Here is a 17736-nt window from a genome sequence, read left to right on the forward strand (position 1 = left end):
ATGCTTCATTCTTACTGTCCATGATGTTGATGATCAGAATCTGGACTAGTCAATCCATTATTCTAAGAACAGCAGTTCTGAGAGCTTCAGCAGTTTGGTTGTCTTAGTAAGGGCTTCTTCAGCAGCTTTTAGGCACTTTTAGTTCTTTAGACTTGGGGCTAAATTCTCCATGTCTTGTACTGTTTTTAGTGGTTAAATCTTCCATTTATTGTTGAATTATTGTTAATGTTATTAGTGTTTTTGAAATAATAATTTAATAGTAAAAATAATAAAAATGAACTAAATGAATTACATTTAATTTATTACAAATTTGCTGTAAAAAAGTGTAATTCAATTTTACTCCACTGCTTTAAATAAAAATCCCACTTGGAGTGTTCCCTTATAGACAGCTGTACACATGCACTCATTAACAAGCTGAAATGCACTAAAGCAGCATTTAGAGAATTGTAAATAAGTGTAATTTTTTATTTAAAAGGTGTTAAAGTGATTTGATATAGTTAAATATTTCAGTTTAATCCCAAAATAGACAAATATACTGCCCAACCCCACACTGTTTTTTTTTTTTTTTTTTTACTTTTTTGGTTGGAGGCAACTAGGTGTTGGCACCACCCTCTTTACTCAATGATAGATAAAAAAACTATACAATATACTCAATACATCGGATTATAAGGTGCACTATCAATTAACGTCTATTTTCTGATGTATTTTCATACATGAGCTGCACTGGGTTATAAGGGGCATTATGTGAGACTAGTAAGAAACTGGGGTGCCGCCATGTTTTCCTCCTAATTCTGCAGCAGAGCTAAGCTAAGTTAAGTAAATATATATATATATATATATATATATATATATATATATAAATATATATATATATATATATATATATATATATATATATATATATATATATGTATATTTTCTTTTAAAGTGAAACGAGCGCTTGTTGTTAATCTACACAGATTTCTCTCCTGAAAACTGTTTGTTTGGGTGAGTAAAACACTTCCGTTTATTTACAATAAGCTTAGATTTCCAGATTTTAACTATCATATCATTAGCAGCTAACCACTTGCGCTAGCCTCCTCCAACAGAGCAACACTGAGGAACCCTGAGTGTTTCCGGTAAACCAGGGTGATATTAGCTAGCGGTTCGTCCCATGTAGCTTTTTTTAACACAGTAAACATGCAGACTGCAGTCTAATATATTCACCTCTAAACGACAAAAGACCAAGCGCTTAGTGCGGTTAGCAGGTAATGCTAATGCTGCTTCAGCAGTTTTAGCTGGTGTTAGCAGCAGACTACAGGCTGATAATACGTCTGAATGGTGAAAGAGCTAGCGCTTAGAGTGGTTAGCAGCTAATGCTAATACTGCTCGAGAACTAAACTGAAACTCCTGTATAACGCTGTCCTTTAGTAGAGTGGCTTTACTGCTCTTTACATCCTGACTGGTAAAATTAATTCATAAGGCGCACTGGATTATAAAAAAAACGCACAATTTTTAGGACATTAATTAGGATTTTGAGGGTGCCTTATAGTGCGAAAAATACCGTAATTAAAGTTTGATAAAGTGCTGGAAATTCAATGAGAACTACAGAGCTGTTTTATTCTGTATTTAGAAACCAACACAAGCTAACCTTCCATAATTATGCAATGATTAGTGATGTTAGAGTGACTAATAGTTTAAATCAACCATGTGGGGGTTTATTTAACACTTGGCTTTATTATTAATACACAGCTTTACACAGTTCAGTAGAGAGTTCCATAGTGCAACAGCAGCATTCAGACCCTATGTGGTCAGTGGAGCATCAGCATGATTCTGAAGCTGCTTTGAAATAAAATGTTACATGATGTTGCTTTAAAGACAAAAAAACAGGTTTATAGGTCTCTCACTATTCAGGTTTTGAAAATAACCCCTTTATCAGAACATATCTGCAGTTTTATTTCTGTTCCGGCAGTCGTGTGGGCAGCTACACAGAGCAGCGGAAAGCCAGCAGTGTGTGGCTGTCAGTTGAAACACTGTTTACTGCTCCTTTAAGACTGTTAGATGACCCCGATATAGGCCTGAACATCTCCCTGCAAATATTATGGGTAACACTTTGAAACGTGTGGCTGGAATTTGTGGATGTTCGCAATTCATCCACATATTTCTGGAAGACAAGGCCTGCTGTCTCTCTCTCTCTCTCTCTCTCTCTTTTGCTCTCTCTCCTTCACTCTTTTTCTCACTCTCTCTCGCCTTCTCTCTCACACACACACATTTCTACTTCCCCTGGGCTCTCTCTCTTTCTCTCTCTCACTATCCCCCCCCTCCACACACACCAGAAATGGCACTCAGCCTCTAGGGTCTGCTGTCATGGCGAACTAAAGGGGCAGCAGAGAAAAGAAAGTGTGAGGGAGGGTGAATAGGCAGATAGAGGCAGATTAGAGAGATGTTGTAGCAAGATCTCTCTCTATTTCTCACATTTATTTCTCTATTTCTGTCCCTCTCTCTGGTTTATAATAATATAAAAGCAGTCTGGTTAGAAATAAATATATTGTATGGACAAAAAATGCTATAAGGACAAAAGTACCTGTTCTTTTATTGTATTTTCTGAAACCCAATGTGTTAAAGGGGACATATTATGCAAAACTCACTTTTTGCATCCTTTTGTATTTCCAATTATATCTTAATTTCCCCCAAAAACACTTCAGAAAAAAAACTGTTGAAAGAGTTTGGTGTCAGGAATCATATGCTTCTATAAGCCATTTCGTTGGCTCCTTTATTTTGATGTCACAATAAGGAAATGTGCATAGAACCACCCTGGCATCACCCCTCACCCAATAACCACCACCAGAGCCCCACCCACTAGATCAGTTAAAGATCCTCCATTTCGCTCTGCTGGTTGAGAACCCTAGACAGTACACAGCAGGATTAGCTCACAGACTTTGTCTGAGGGAGGGATCTATACCTGCTGTCTGTGGCAAGTCAGCAGATAAAGGAGATGTAAGCACCTACCTACCTACCTGTTTTTATAAATTTACATAACACATAATTCGGTCGGGGGTGCTCAGACTTTTGCACACAGCACTACAGGGAGACACTGAGAGGACAGAGAGAGAGAAAGAGGCATGTAGAGAGGCTAATCTCTGCTGACTGCCCGGGGAGCTCTTTGAAAGAGGTTTTCCCTTTTGTATGTGTATGTGTGTATGAGTGTGTGTGTGTGTATGTGTGACTGTTTGGAGGCTCTGAAGACTCTGAGGAGAAAAAAGAGGCACTTGTGAGACGAGTACTGTCCTGACTTTCGCTGCCCATCACTATTTTTAGGGCTTTTATGCTGCTGTGCAGAATCTCTACCTCTCTCTCCCTATCTTTTTCTCTCCCTCTCTTTCCTTCTTACCCCCCCCCCCCCCCCCCCCCTCATTCTCTCATTTTAGTGTGTGATGAATAATAGGCTGAATTAAATGTGATGGTGCAAAATGAGTGAAAAATTGTGCTTTGGGAAACGCGGTCCCCACCGTTAATAGGAATCGTTGATGGCTGAAATAGCGATGCTGTGGTTCACACACAGTAGAATTAGCATGCAGCAGCTGCAGCTTTCAGCACTACTGATACATCTGCCTGTGATTAACACGGAGCCAATCGGAGTCCGGATCCATCAGCCGCTGACCAATCAGAGAGGCCCAGCGTGAACATCCCTGAGCGTCTGTGCTGCTGTAGCCCACTTCTTACGTAAGAGAGCAGAGCGGCGGCGCTTTCTTTTGCTTAATTTATAATGATTAGGGGAGGCAGACACGATGCAGCTCCACCGCCGTTGAAATAGGTTGGTGTCCCGCAGCATTGTGCATATGTTAATGCAATCATCGCGTTCGGTGGTGGAGGAGATTGGGTGTGTGTCAGTAGGTGGCTGCTGTTGCAGTGTGTGTGAAGCAGCGGTGTAAATGTTGCTCTCTGCTGGGATTCTGTGCTCAAACCACAGGAGGCTTCATCCTCACTGTAATGACTGTACAACCACTCAGATCACACACACACACATAAAACATCATGAGCACTAGTATTTCCAGACACCATCTTTAATGAGTGATCTTTAATGGTCACTTTATCAGAAACCCCTGTCTTGTGCATCCACTCACTGGCCACTTTATCAGAAATACATACAAGGCACTTTCATTCACTGGCCACTTTATTAGAAACTTTTACCTTTGCTACTATTCACTGTCAGAAACACCTACCTTTGCTTCCACTTATTGGCCACTTTATTAGAAACACCTGCCTTGTGCTTTTACTCACTGGCCACTTTATTACAAACACCTACCTTCTATTTTACCTCACTTACTACTTTATATGAAACACCCACCATATACTAGTGCATCTAAAAAAAATACCTTACTTTAGTAATATCAGTAAAATGTGAAACTCATGTATTATATACACGTATTACGCATGTGTATATCTTACAGCCAATTAAAACCCAAAAGGTATTTTTGGCAGTGTGGGCAGTGTGCCAAGTCCTGCTGGAAAATGAAATCTGCTTCTCCATAAAACTTGTCAGCAGAGGGAAGCATGAAGTGCTCTAACATTAGACTTGATAGAACACAGTGGATCAACACCAGCAGATAACATGTCTCTCCAAACCATCACTGATTGTGGAAACTTCAAACTAGACCTCAAGCAGCTTGTACTGAGTGTCTCTACTCTTCCTCCAGACTCTGATCCCTTGATTTCCAAATACAATGTAAATTTTACTGATGATCAGTGATGGTTTGAAGAGACATGTCATCTGCTGGTGTTGGTTCACTGTGTTTTATCAAGTACAAAGTCAGTGCAGCGTTTTCCCACAAAATCTTACAGCACTTCATGTGGATTTTATTTTCAAGCAGGATTTGGCACACTGCCTACACTGCCAAAAGTACCAATTGGTCTTATATAATATTCAACTTTTCTGATACACTATTTTTTGGGTTTTCATTGGCTGTAAGCCATATTAATCAACAATAAAAGAAATAAACGCTTAAAATAGATCACTCAGTGTGTAATACATCTATATATATTTTAACTGAATTACTGAAATAAAGTAACTTTTTCAGTCATATATATATATATATATATTTGAGATACATTTGTATTTTAAAGCAGTGGCCACTTTATTAGACACATTTACTTGTTTTTTATTGGAAATACATACCTTATGCTTCCACTCCTATGATTCCACTACTATGTACAGACAGTTTTTCTGCCCAAGTAGAAAAGTACTGCCAATAAAATAGAACTAAACAAATAAGCATGATGAACCTATTGGCAGCATACCTAATGCCAGGCAGCATTGAGCTGTGGAGCAGTGGAACTGTGTCATATAGAATGATGGTGCTTCATCCAGTACTTAGAGTTGAAGTGTTGATGAGGTGGATTGGTGATCATTCAACAGTCCTCCAGTAAAAGCAGGATCTTTTGACTCTTTTGACACTTGATTTGGGAGGAAACAGTGAAAGAGCAGGTGTCCCAATTCCTTAGTTTAATATATAAACACTGTAGGATGCGGCAGTTTAAGGACGAGTCCAACTGAAAGCTCCATAAAAACCTCCTCCAGAAGATAAACAGTGAGTCAGGGTTTTACATCAACTTACAGAGTTCTAGTGCTAAATCCTGATAATGGAATATAACAGAAAACTTCTGTCTGCCCTGACCTCTTTATATGAATGAAACCAGCATCATAATAGAGTGCATAGCACACACACACACACACACTATTAACAAAAATCTACAGGCCATGCAAAAACCAAACTTGATTACCTAAAAGGTTGTGTGTGTATGTGCACTCACTTTTCAATGGTCTTTGAACTGCCCGAAGCAGTTTGTGTGACTGTTTGTGTGTGTGTGTGTGTGTGTCCATTAAAGGCAGATCAGGCCAGGCTTGTTCCAGTGGTTGCACGTCGCCCTTTTGTCATTTAGGCTTTTTCCTTAAGGCCACAAAAACACCAAAATAAAGAAGCAAATTCACAACCAACTTTTTTTTCTTTTCTTTTCTTGTCTCTTTTCCTCTCTGTTCTACTCTTCTCTTCTCTACTTTACTCTCCTCTCCTTTCTTCTTTTTTCTTTTCTCTTCTCCTCTGTTTTCCTGTTTTCTCATCTCTGTTCTCTCTTCTTTTCTCTGCTCTTATCTCCTTGTATCTTCTCTTCTCGTCTCTTCATGTCTTATTTTTTTTTCTCTTGGTTAGTAATAGTGAATAAGTCTGCTGTTTGTTAGTTTGTGTTGGATGTGCTCTATGAGTGGCAGCCGTTGTGTGGGTGCCATCTGTCCCTCCCTGTCTCTCTCTCTCTCTCTCTCTCTCTCTCTCTCTCTCACTGTCTCTCTTCCGCTATCTGATGGTTCCATTCAGCTGAGTAGAACCAAAAAATTGCTTGATGATTCTTTAAAAAATAAAAAAAGTTAATGTATTTTTTTAGTTTTTAGGTAGTGATTATATATATATATACAGGGGTTGGACAATGAAACTGAAACACCTGTAATTTTAGTGTGGGAGGTTTCATGGCTAAATTGGAGCAGCCTGGAGGCCAATCTTCATTAATTGCACATTATTGCAGCAGTAAGAGCAGAGTGTGAAGGTTCAATTAGCAGAGTAAGAGCACAGTTTTACTCAAAATATTGCAACACAACATTATGTGTGACATATCAGAGTTCAAAAGAGCACAAACTGTTGGTGCACGTCTTGCTGGCGCATCTGTGACCAAGACAGCAAGTCTTTGTGATGTATCAAGAGCAACGGTATCCAGGGTAATGTCAGCACACCACCAAGAAGGACCAACCACATCCAAAAGGATTAACTGTGGACGCTGTAAGAGGAAGCTGTTTAAAAGGGATGTTTGGGTGCTAACCCGGATTGTATCCAAAAAACATAAAACCACGGCTGCCCAAATCATGGCAGATTTCAGTGTGCACCTGAACTCTCCTGTTTAAACCAGAACTGTCCGTCTGTGCAATTAATTATTGTGGTCTAACATCAGGTGTTTCAGTTTCATTGTCCAAACCCCTATATATGCCATAATATATCATATTTTAATATGATTGGATTTTACGCAAAGTGGAAGCATTTGTGCATAAGTGTATTTACTTTTGATATTAGATTAAAGCAGCATTATGTGAGAATTGATATTAAATTGTATTTCACACTGATAGTTCATGTTTCATCATGTTCTGATGTGCTAAATCTTACTGTTTGATATATGTGTATTTGTTCTGAACCTCACTCTGACTACTCTGAGTTATGAAGTGTAGAATAGTGGGTGAGACACAATGCGCCGGAGTCAGGGTAAAGTCTTGATGTGAACAGACAGATGAGTTGGCCTTGGCAGTGTTGTCTGTTTTTCTGAGCAGGTGAACTGACTGGTAGGTGTTCACTGCTTATATAAAGTATGTTTCGCTGTTTGACATGATGTGGGATTCATGTCTGTAATTTACTCAGATCTTTGTTTGTGAATCACCTCGATATATTGAAAATGTATTTTCTGTTGGGATATGTATTGACATTGCTTTTTTTGTTTAGCCTTAGTTGAAACATTAGATTTACAAACAGCGTGTCACTTGCCATTCCCTTTAAGAGACAGGTGCACTCTGATTTTGGCGGATTAGTAATTTAGCGGCTCAGTTCTTCTGTGCTTATCAGCAGAGGAAACTGACCTGGGTGTTCACACTGCAAAGTTGCACTAGCAGGTCATTGGTGTATTGCTATCTTGGCAGAGAAAAACATAGGTGCCCCACTGACTGATTTGAACCATGACAACAGTTAACAGACAGACATTGCTATCTTGCCAACACAGGCACAACAAAAGCACATACCACAATTTACACCAGAAATGTACCTGACCTCACCTCACTTCCAGACCACCACAGACATTGGCATAGATATATTCACAAGTGCCTTTGCTATTTTAACAACGCAGGCACAAGGCATGAAAATAGATTGTTGGCAGGGTGTAAGATAGCAATAAGCATTGCAGCACGCCTTGTGCAGGGTGTAAGATAGAACTCATGACCTGGGAGAACCGGGAGGGTCTATCAAAAGAGGACATCCACACAACATTACAGTTGCGGAGAGGCACTACACTTCTGTCTGTTGAGTGGCGAAATTACAGACTGTGTGGAAGCGTTAGTGTTTAGTGCAAAAGCCACAAAAACATGAAATGGGAATGCACTTTTGTTCTGTTTACTGTTCAAATAGACTCGCTTATGCTAAATAATAAGTAAATAGATTGCTGCAGTTCACAGAACCAACTGAAATTCCGACATTAAAAAGTGTAAGTTTTCCTGGAGAATTACAGCACACCTAATCCAACTAATGAGCTAACTGACAAATACCCTGGTGTATTTGAAATCAGGTTAATAAAAAAAGGAAAGGTAAGGAAACCACATATCATATCATATTATATCATATCAGTGTCCATGGGCCATTAGTTCTTTGTTAATTTCGATGGATCACTATTGAGCTCAACTGTCTTTAATTTGAAATTACAATAGCCTGATTTGTTGCTGGTTCGACCGATTCCCCTAAGAAATGTAGCAAATTTGTAAAATGATTTGCCACTCAATCAGAATAAAGGGGCGTGTTCAGTAAAGTCAATGCATAGGGAGTCCATTGAGTGTTCGAATCGGCCTCAGCCTTTGGAACAACTGCATCCATGTGTTCTACAGTAATTGTTTGAAAGCTTTAGATGTTCTCTGCAGCAGTTATTTGTGAATGGAGGCTGTGTTTGGCCTCCTTCTGGCCGGTTTAAAAGAAAGCTACAGTAGTATCTGCTCGAAGACGTGTGTGTGTGTGTGTGTGTGTGTGTGTGTGTGTGTATGAGTTGCTTTATAAACAGACAGACACTTTTGAGCTGCATTTGTAAGTTAGAAAGTATTTTTCCTTTCTACATCTGAACAGCCGCACAGCCCTCTTTCACACATTGTTCTTCTGTCCTTTATCACACACATACAAACACACACACACACACACACACACATTCATGCTCTTACTTTCTTCAGTAGTTTGAGCCAAGACACACATGCTGCTCCACTATAAGTCCACAGCCTATACCAGCATGTATTCAAACTGAATCATTCAGTGAAGCTCTCAGTAGGTCAAGAACACATTCTTTAAAGAGGAAATAAACTGGAGAGCTGCAGCACACACTCTACACACTCTACACACTCTACACACACTCTCTACACTCTATACACTCTATACACTCTACTAAAGAGCACACCACAAGTGCTCTGACCTCACAACCTGCAACCTACAGTTAGGAATTAGGAAACAATTCTGATAATAAGAAAATATCTAGGTTAGTAATCCTTTAAGAATCATTTCAATTGATTCTTATGAATTATAAGGTTTAAAATGTGCATTTAGTTCAAATATGGTCAAACAGTAGTGAACCATTAATTGACTTGAAACGTAAAATTTCAGCATGATTTTATTTGGTTATAATTCTTTAGGACTTTTTCTCAGCGAACAATTCAGTTAATCATAACATTTGAATTGTCGCAATTAGTGGTGTCAATCAATAAAAAAAATCTGATTAATCACAACAATATTCTGTGATTAACTGTAATTAATCGCACTTGTTCTTCCTAAGATGCACATTTTTAGCACATGACTCCTTTTAGTTTTCGCCCGTTCTTGATTTTCTGCCCATTTTCATGCTCCCTATTTCGTTATAAGGCGTTTTTTTCCAGTTGTATATCAATAAACTAGCCGGAGCAGCAGTAGTTTAAAGGACCGCAAACACTGACAACTCGCGTTCGATCCCTGCATAAGCAGCGGTGCATTTATTTTATTTATTTTTTTTCCTTTCTTTTTGATTTTACCTGCTTAATTTTCCAAAAAGAGATTTTTTTTTTGGCCCACTACGTAATGCCTTGGAAAATATCTGGCCCGCGACCAAAAGTAATTGTCGACCCCTGATGTAGGCTATGGTGTAGGTTCGATTCAGATGTATAAATTGGCCATAATTCATTTATAATCAGGTTTATGTTTAATAATCAAAATAATTGATTTAATTATGATTCTAGAGGGACAATTCAGTGAATCACATTTTTAAAACCTTGATTCTTTAGGGAAACAATTCATTGAATCATGTTTAAAATCTGTGATCTGTGATGTGATTTTATTATGATTCTTTTAAAAACAATTCAGTGAAAGAAAATATTTCACTATATATATTTCACTATATATATTAATATCGATAAGTCAATTTAATTAGAAGTGATAAGAAACACTGTGTGGGAATACTGGGAATACAGGTTTTCCTTCAGGAGAATGATTAAGCTAACACCGCTCTCTCTCTCTCTCTCTCTCTCTCTCTCTCTCTCTCTGTTTTACACAGGGTTTGTGATTGGCATCCCTGTCCTGTAAACACTGTGGCGGTGTGGTCGGGTTGTGTGTGAGAGCAGGCTGTTAGTAGTTTGTGGTTTAAGTGGTGTTAGAGGAACGCCTCATGGATGTTGATGGAGTGTAATTAAGTTTCACCCTCTGCAATGAGAAACGCTGTTTAATCTCTCTCTCTCTCCAGGCGAGAGCATAAGAGAGAGAAAGAGAGAGAGAGTGGGAGAGAGAGAGAGAGAGAGAGAGAGAGAGAGAGTGTGGGGTGTGCAAATCAACACTGCACTCAGGCTTATCCAATGATTTGGGATGTTAAGCTAATTACACAGCGCTATTAAAAGCACACGCACACACACACTTTTTGAAATGTGAGTGTATCATAAACATGTCATAGGCGACCATGGTCTGTGTGTTTTTCAGTTTATGCATTTATTATTTTTTTCAGCTCTTGTCATTTTCCTGTTCTTTCTGGTAAATAGCTAAACGTTATGAGATGTTTAATATACAGTGTATCATAATATAAGTGTTTGCACCTCGTATCCAAAGTTTTAGGGAATTTTATCTGAATAATATGCAAAATAAATTATCCTGTAGTCAGGACTGTTTCTGGGCTTATCTCGGGGAACGAGAAGAACTTGTTTTCCTAGCTGTGGATTAATTGCATAATTCCATTAGTCACTTTCTGTTGTTTTTCTATTTTACTCGGATAAAAACACTCATACAGTAAGGAACAGCAGAAGGAGCTCCTTAGATAAAGTGCTGTTCTTATTTCTCTCCAGACAGGACAGAGCAAGATAGATTACTGGCTAGATTTCTTTGCAACTGATTTTTTTTTTGCCAGTGCTTCGCAGTGCCAGTAGCGGTGTTTTTTTTTTTCCTCCGGTACACCACCTAGCACTGGTATATACATCAATTAATAGTAACACCTCATTTGCAGGAATTTAAAAAATAATCAGTGTTGGGTATTGGTAATACTTCTCTAAAGGGAACAGAAAAGCCATTTTGTGTGCATTCGCACACCTGTGTCAGCAAAGTACATTCATTAAAAGGGGTGTGTACAGACATTTAAACAGATATTGTATGTTTACAGTAATAATAATGTGAGCACTAAGCTGTAGATGAAACATAAAAGAGGCATTGCTACAGTATTTTGCCCATTTCTCTGCAAATAACAGCCGATTACTGTAAAACTCAGCATTTTTTCACCTCTTTGCAGGAATTGCACTTACCTGTGCATTTATCCACAGCAGCCTGCTGTAATTAAGCACTACTGTACAGTACAGCGGGATGTTTACATCGCTGTTTTACAGTGTAATTAATCGTGATAATGATAGCATCATCATATCAAGTAATTTCACCTCAGTATCACCCCCTCCCAGTGTTCTCTAAGTACAGACAGATGTCACTGACTGTTTGACTCTGTAGTTCTGTAGTTCAAAGTACTAAAGGCTTCAGAAAGTCTGAGACTTTCAGGGACAGATGGACTCTCTCTCTCTCTCTCTCTCTCTCTCTTTTTCTCCCCGTAAGATGAATAATTCATTGAGCAGCTCTAGCATTGCTGAAAGCACGCTTCTCACCAGGAATATACAGAGGCCTGCTTTTTTCTGCATCTGTGCGTGTTTTTTGTGTATGTATAAGAATATAACCTCTGCTTTTCTGTGTGTGTGTGTGTGTGTGTGTGTCTTCTCAGGAGAGTGAGCTCCAGAATGTTCTGCAGGGGAAAGCACGTTTAAATGTCCAGTTGTTCACTGACACCCAGAAGAGTGCAGAGTATGAGCAGGTAAGCGCTGTGCTTTGTTGTATCTTGGCCTAAGGCATGATAAGAAATGCCTTTCTGCAAGACCACACACACACACACACACACACACACACACATACTCATTCTTGTTTTGTCAGGCTCAGGACAACATCAGGGCATGAGGTAAAAAGGCACATGAGTACAAATGCTCTTTAACCTTTATATGTATGCACCTATAAAACCTATATAGGCAAGTACAGTTTCAGATATCTCTTCTCATTCAGTGTTTTTACTTATTTATTTTTCCTACATTGTAAATGAATACTGAAGTATCCAGACTATGAAGAAACACATAATGAATCATGAAGTAACTTAAATGTGTTAAACAAACCAAAACCAAAGCATGTGAAGCATTTAGGTGCTTTTATCTGGGGTGCTGTTAACTTGCTGTTTGTGAGGCAGGTAACTGAATTTAATAATGAATTTATTCTGTGCAACAGAGGTAACTCTTGGTCTTCCTTCCTTGCATAGCGCAGTCATAGTGATGAGAGCCAGTTTAATCATAATGTTTTTGATGGTATTTGCGAATACCATCAAAGTTCTTTTTGATGTTTCAGATTGACTGACTTTTATTTCTTAAATATTTTTTATTTATTTAATTAGTTGAGTAGTCTTGCCATAATATGGATTTGAACATTATTCAAATAGGGCTATTCACTGTATTATAACAACTCTACCTCTTCACAACACAACTGATGCTCTCAAACCAGGTCACTGAGGCAAGAAATTCAAGTCATTAACTCTTGGCAAGTTTAAATATGAAACGTGTTCTGGTTTGGTTAACGCATTTTAGTTTGTTTTGTTTGTTTTGTTTGTTTTTCTTCATAGTTGACTTTTTTTAATTTACGATGCAGAAATATTTTAAATAATAAAAAAACACTGAATTTTTGAGGTATGTCCAAACTTTTAACCGGAACTGTTTACTAAGGAAGATTAATAGTAAAATATCAGTATTTCAAATGATTGCAATGTGATGTTGTGCATTAGTGTATTGATTCTCAAAAACACATTATTTATATTTTAAAGAATATTTTATACGCAAATATATGAATGCGGACAGTGGTTTGTTTTGTGTTGTGTTTAAACTCCACTAGTATTGTTAATATCCCTCTTTTCTGATTTATATAAAAAAATTGCATATTAATGTGTTTTTTATACAGTTTTCCTAAAAAAATGTTTTAATAGCAATACACATTACTTTGTTTACAGTATTGCAATATATTACAATATATTCAGTCAAAAGCCTTGTATAGAGATATACATTGCATCGCTAAGTTCTTGCCAATACGCATATTATGTATATATATATATATATATATATATATATATATATATATATATATATATATATATATATATATATACCTGCCACACGTTGTGTAAGTCCTCAACAACACAGCTCTGACTCATCAAGGCACAACACCTCTGAAGGTGTTCTGTAAAAAAGCAGAAATAAGCCTTTATAATCTTCCCATATCCCCACATATGCAGTGTTCTTAGACGTTGTAAAAGTCATTGCACGCTGAGCAAGTTGCTGTCCCATGACATTTGGTGTGTCAGATAATGCATGTGTTCCATAAGCCAAGCTGTACATAACTGGATTTTTTGGGATTTTTTCAGGACTGCACAAAACAAACACACACACACACACACACACACACACACACACACACACACACACACACACACACACAGGTGTTGCACCATATTCTGTGTGATCATTTGTTTCTGTGCGGGGGCTCTAATGGTGTTTTTGTCAGAAAGAAGCTTGAAGATTCTTCTTCATAAAACCTCGCTGTGTCTTCTCGGCCAATCAGATCGCTCGTTCAGCCCAAGTGCAGCATGGGAGTGTCCACCCACTCACTCTCAGACAGACGAGTTTATCATCGAACAGCCTTATAGACTTTGCTGGTGTGTGTGTGTGTGCCCATGTGTGTATATGATAGAAATATCCATTTTCCACCCCTCTGCTGGTAGATATTGCCTGGTAATCCAGCAGGGGACATGGAGACTGTGTGAAACTTTGTGTGTGTGTGTGTGTGTGTGTGTCTGTGTGTGTTTGAAAAGTTGAAATGCAATTTCCTGGATGGCCAGTCTGGTTGATATTTGGGTGTGATGTTGATCGTTGAGATTCATCTGTGTGTGTGTGTTTGTGTTTGTGTGTGTGTGTGTGTGTGTGAACCCTGAAGACCTTTAAAAGGCTCTTAACACATACAAACATACTGCTTTATGGAACCAAAAAAATGTCATTGCTCAGAGAACCATTGGAAGCACCTATATTATCAAGAGTTTAGTGAAATATTGTACATATTTGTGTGTGTGTGTGTGTGTGTGGGAGTGTTTTGTGTGTGTGTGTGTGTGTCTAATCTGATCCTGAATCACTCTGGTGTGAAGCTTTATCACACTGGCGGATATGAGTTTACCTCGTCTATGTCTGATTGACAGTGTGCTCTTGTCTAATGGGAGTAACCGCCGCTAACAAAACCATCAATCCAGTCCAGCATCTGATCACTTCACTGAGCTCCTTCAAAACCCTGAAGGTCATCAGATTTGATCTGTCGAAGCCCAGCCAATTCTTTCAGTGATCATTCAGCAAAACATCAATCAGAATCACTGTCTAAAGCCTCTTAGCCTCTTTAGTTCGAGACTGAAGCTATGAGGCTAATGTAGCTAACAGTAATGCCAGATACACTCACTCATACAACTAGATGTGCATTGCTATAAGGATTTGATGGCACTCAGGGACAAGGGCATTAGTGAGGTCAGGATTTTGTTGGACAATCAGCACCTCGACTAACCTCATCCTCAACTCTCCAACTCATTGAAAAGAAAGTACTTGATGAAGCAGCGTCATTCCAGAGAACACAGCTCTACTTCTCCACAGCTTAATTCTATAACACAGTTATATCAAGTCTAAGGTCACTGCAGCATTTTCCCAGAAATCTACAGCACTTCATGCTTCCCTCTGCTGATAACTTTTATAGAAATGCGGATTTCATTTTCCAGCAGCACTTGGCACACTACCCACACTGCCAAAAGTACTGGTTGGGTACGAGGGGCTTTGTACCCTATTATCTAGTGTAAACCTGACATTAGTCATGGTGCCAATAGGTTTCTGTTACAGTGTGTTTTCTCCATGAGGTCCTATTGGCAATTTTTCCCCAATTCCTTTGTGTGTGTGTGAGCATGTTTGCGTTTGCACCTCTGTGTCAGTAATAAGTAAAAAATGTTCCACAAAAAATACAACCAATGATACCACAGATACCTAGTCAGAGCTGTTTCAGTGGCAACACATGGCTAATCAGTGTAACTCTGCCTTAGCAACTACTGTAGGAACTTAGTTTTCTGATTTTCCTATGAAAACAAAATGCTAAAGTAACCCAAATCTTTGTTAGCAACAGCTTTGAAAAAAAATTAAGAGACCACTTCAGTTTCCAAATCAGTTTCTCTGATTTTTCTATTTATAGGTAGATGTTTAAGTAAAATGAACATTGTTGTTTTATTCTATAAATTACAGACAACATTTCTCCCAAATTCCAAATAAAAATATTGTCATTTAGAGAATTTGTTTGCAGGAAATAAGAAATGGTAAAAATGAACAAAAAAGTGCTTTCAGACCTCAAAGAAAGCAAAGAAAACAAGTTCATATTCATAAAGTTCAGAAATCAATATTTGGTGGAATAACCCTGGTTTTTAATCACAGTTTGTGTGCATCCTGGCATGTTCTCCTCCACCAGTCTTACACACTGCTTTTGGATAACTTTATGCCACTCCTGTTGCAAAAATTCAAGCTTGTGATCATTCATCCTTCTCTTCATTTTATTCGAGAGGGTTTCAATTTGGTAAAATCAAAGAAACTCATCATTTTTTAAGTGGTGTCTTATTTTTTTCCAGAGCTGTATATCTAGAGTCTGTGCTCACTTAGCTGGGTCTGTGTGCTGTCTGCATCGTCAGCCCTGCTATAGGTAATCGTTCAGTTGTGTCTGAGTTTGTTGGGTAGACTGAAGCAGGCGTGTCAAGCGATGTTGTTGCAAAACAAAGTCCCTGCTTTCTCATTACACATTTATAAATGCAGGAGGGGGGAGAGGGAGAGAGAGAGAGAGAGAGAAAGAGAGAGAGAGAGAGATTGCCCTGGAAAGAGACTGTAAGAGTTCCCTATGCAGTGCTAAGCAGCAGGCTTTAGTGAGCTCAGGGGAAAAGCGATATCATTAGAGAGATATTTCACGCTAGATTGATAATATTTACTGCTTGCCTTACAGTGCTTTGCCCGCGCGCTATTACAGCATAACGTCAGATAAAATAGCTCAGTCTGTTTGTAGTAATATGAGCTTATTTACACACACATATTTGCTTTACTTTATGGTGTGTAATGAATGTTATGTGGAATCCTTATGAACAAACTCTTCAATTTATACTGTATAAAAGACAAGAAGTACATTTCGTCACTACCATGCAAAAACCTTTCTTGTCCAAAAGGACAATTAATCGAACCTTTAATGTATTGCAAGACATTTGGAGCATTTATGGGGAAAATCATTAGTGATTGTGGAAACTTTAAACTATATCTTAAGCAGTTTGGACTGTGTGTCTCTCCACTCAACCTCCAGACTCTGGTCCTTTGAGTTTTAAATAAAATGTAAAATTTACTGATGGTCAGTGATGGTTTGGAGAGTAATGTCATCTGCTGGTGTTGATCCACTGTGTTAGTCCAAAGTCCAAAGTCAGTGCAGTGTTCTCCCGGAAAATCTTACAGCACTTCATGCTTCCCTCTGCTGACAAATTTTATAGAGATGCAGATTTCATTTTCCAGCAGGACTTGGCACACTGCCCACACTGCCAAAAGTACCAATTGGTCGTATTTAATATTAAAATTTTTGGGTTTTAATTGGTTGTCATAATCATTTATTGACAAGCCATTATCATCAACAATAAAATATAAAAAACACTTTAAAAAGATCACTCTGTGTGTAATACATCTACATAATATACAAGTTTCACATTCTTCACATGTTTTTAAAGTAATTTTTAACATGCTATGTGTAATTTCCCATTCTCGTCAAAATCTTACAGACTGTCACTTTAAATATGAATCCATTTATTTATGCTGATTTAGTAGGTGTATGTAAGTCACTAACATAAGCAGGAGTGAAAATTCATTTGTTTTTTTCAAGTTTGTTCAAGTACAGCCATCTACACTAATGTAGTATTATATAAAATATTAAACTCCTCAATATGTATTGGGGAGCAAAAATGGGGAGCAGTGAAAAGTAGTACTTTTCCATTCTTTCAGAAGTTTCAGTTCCCGGGTTCTTGGAAGGTCTTGTGGTACAGATTTATAACAGTTTCTGGTAGGAAACTGGAAGAATCTCAGAGAAGAACAGACGCAACAGTGTGCTGAACAGTTGGGAGCAGACGACAATGAAGACTGATGCCTTCAGTTCTTTGATTTGCTGAAACGAAAATGCATCCAGTCTTTCAGTCTGGAAATGTTTACCCCTTAAAATCTGGGTTCAGCTCCTGCAACCTGCGATATTAACATTAGTTTACTTACTAAAACTGAAATATAGAACTTTTCCACAATATTATGCTCTTATTTATAATCTTATACTA

General features: G+C 38.2%; 1 protein-coding gene across 1 annotated transcript in view; it reads left to right on the top strand.

Moving 5' to 3' along the window:
* The window catches only part of rimbp2b (RIMS binding protein 2b), a 155069-nt gene that overhangs the window by 50692 nt on the left and 86641 nt on the right, over window positions 1-17736 (top strand). The window contains exon 3 of the mRNA XM_049485760.1: window positions 12019-12108. The gene's annotated coding sequence lies outside the window, so the exon portion shown is untranslated. The remainder of the gene's footprint in view (window positions 1-12018; window positions 12109-17736) is intronic.

Source organism: Astyanax mexicanus, chromosome 12, assembly GCF_023375975.1.
Source record: "Astyanax mexicanus isolate ESR-SI-001 chromosome 12, AstMex3_surface, whole genome shotgun sequence".
NCBI classification, from domain to species: domain Eukaryota; kingdom Metazoa; phylum Chordata; class Actinopteri; order Characiformes; family Acestrorhamphidae; genus Astyanax; species Astyanax mexicanus.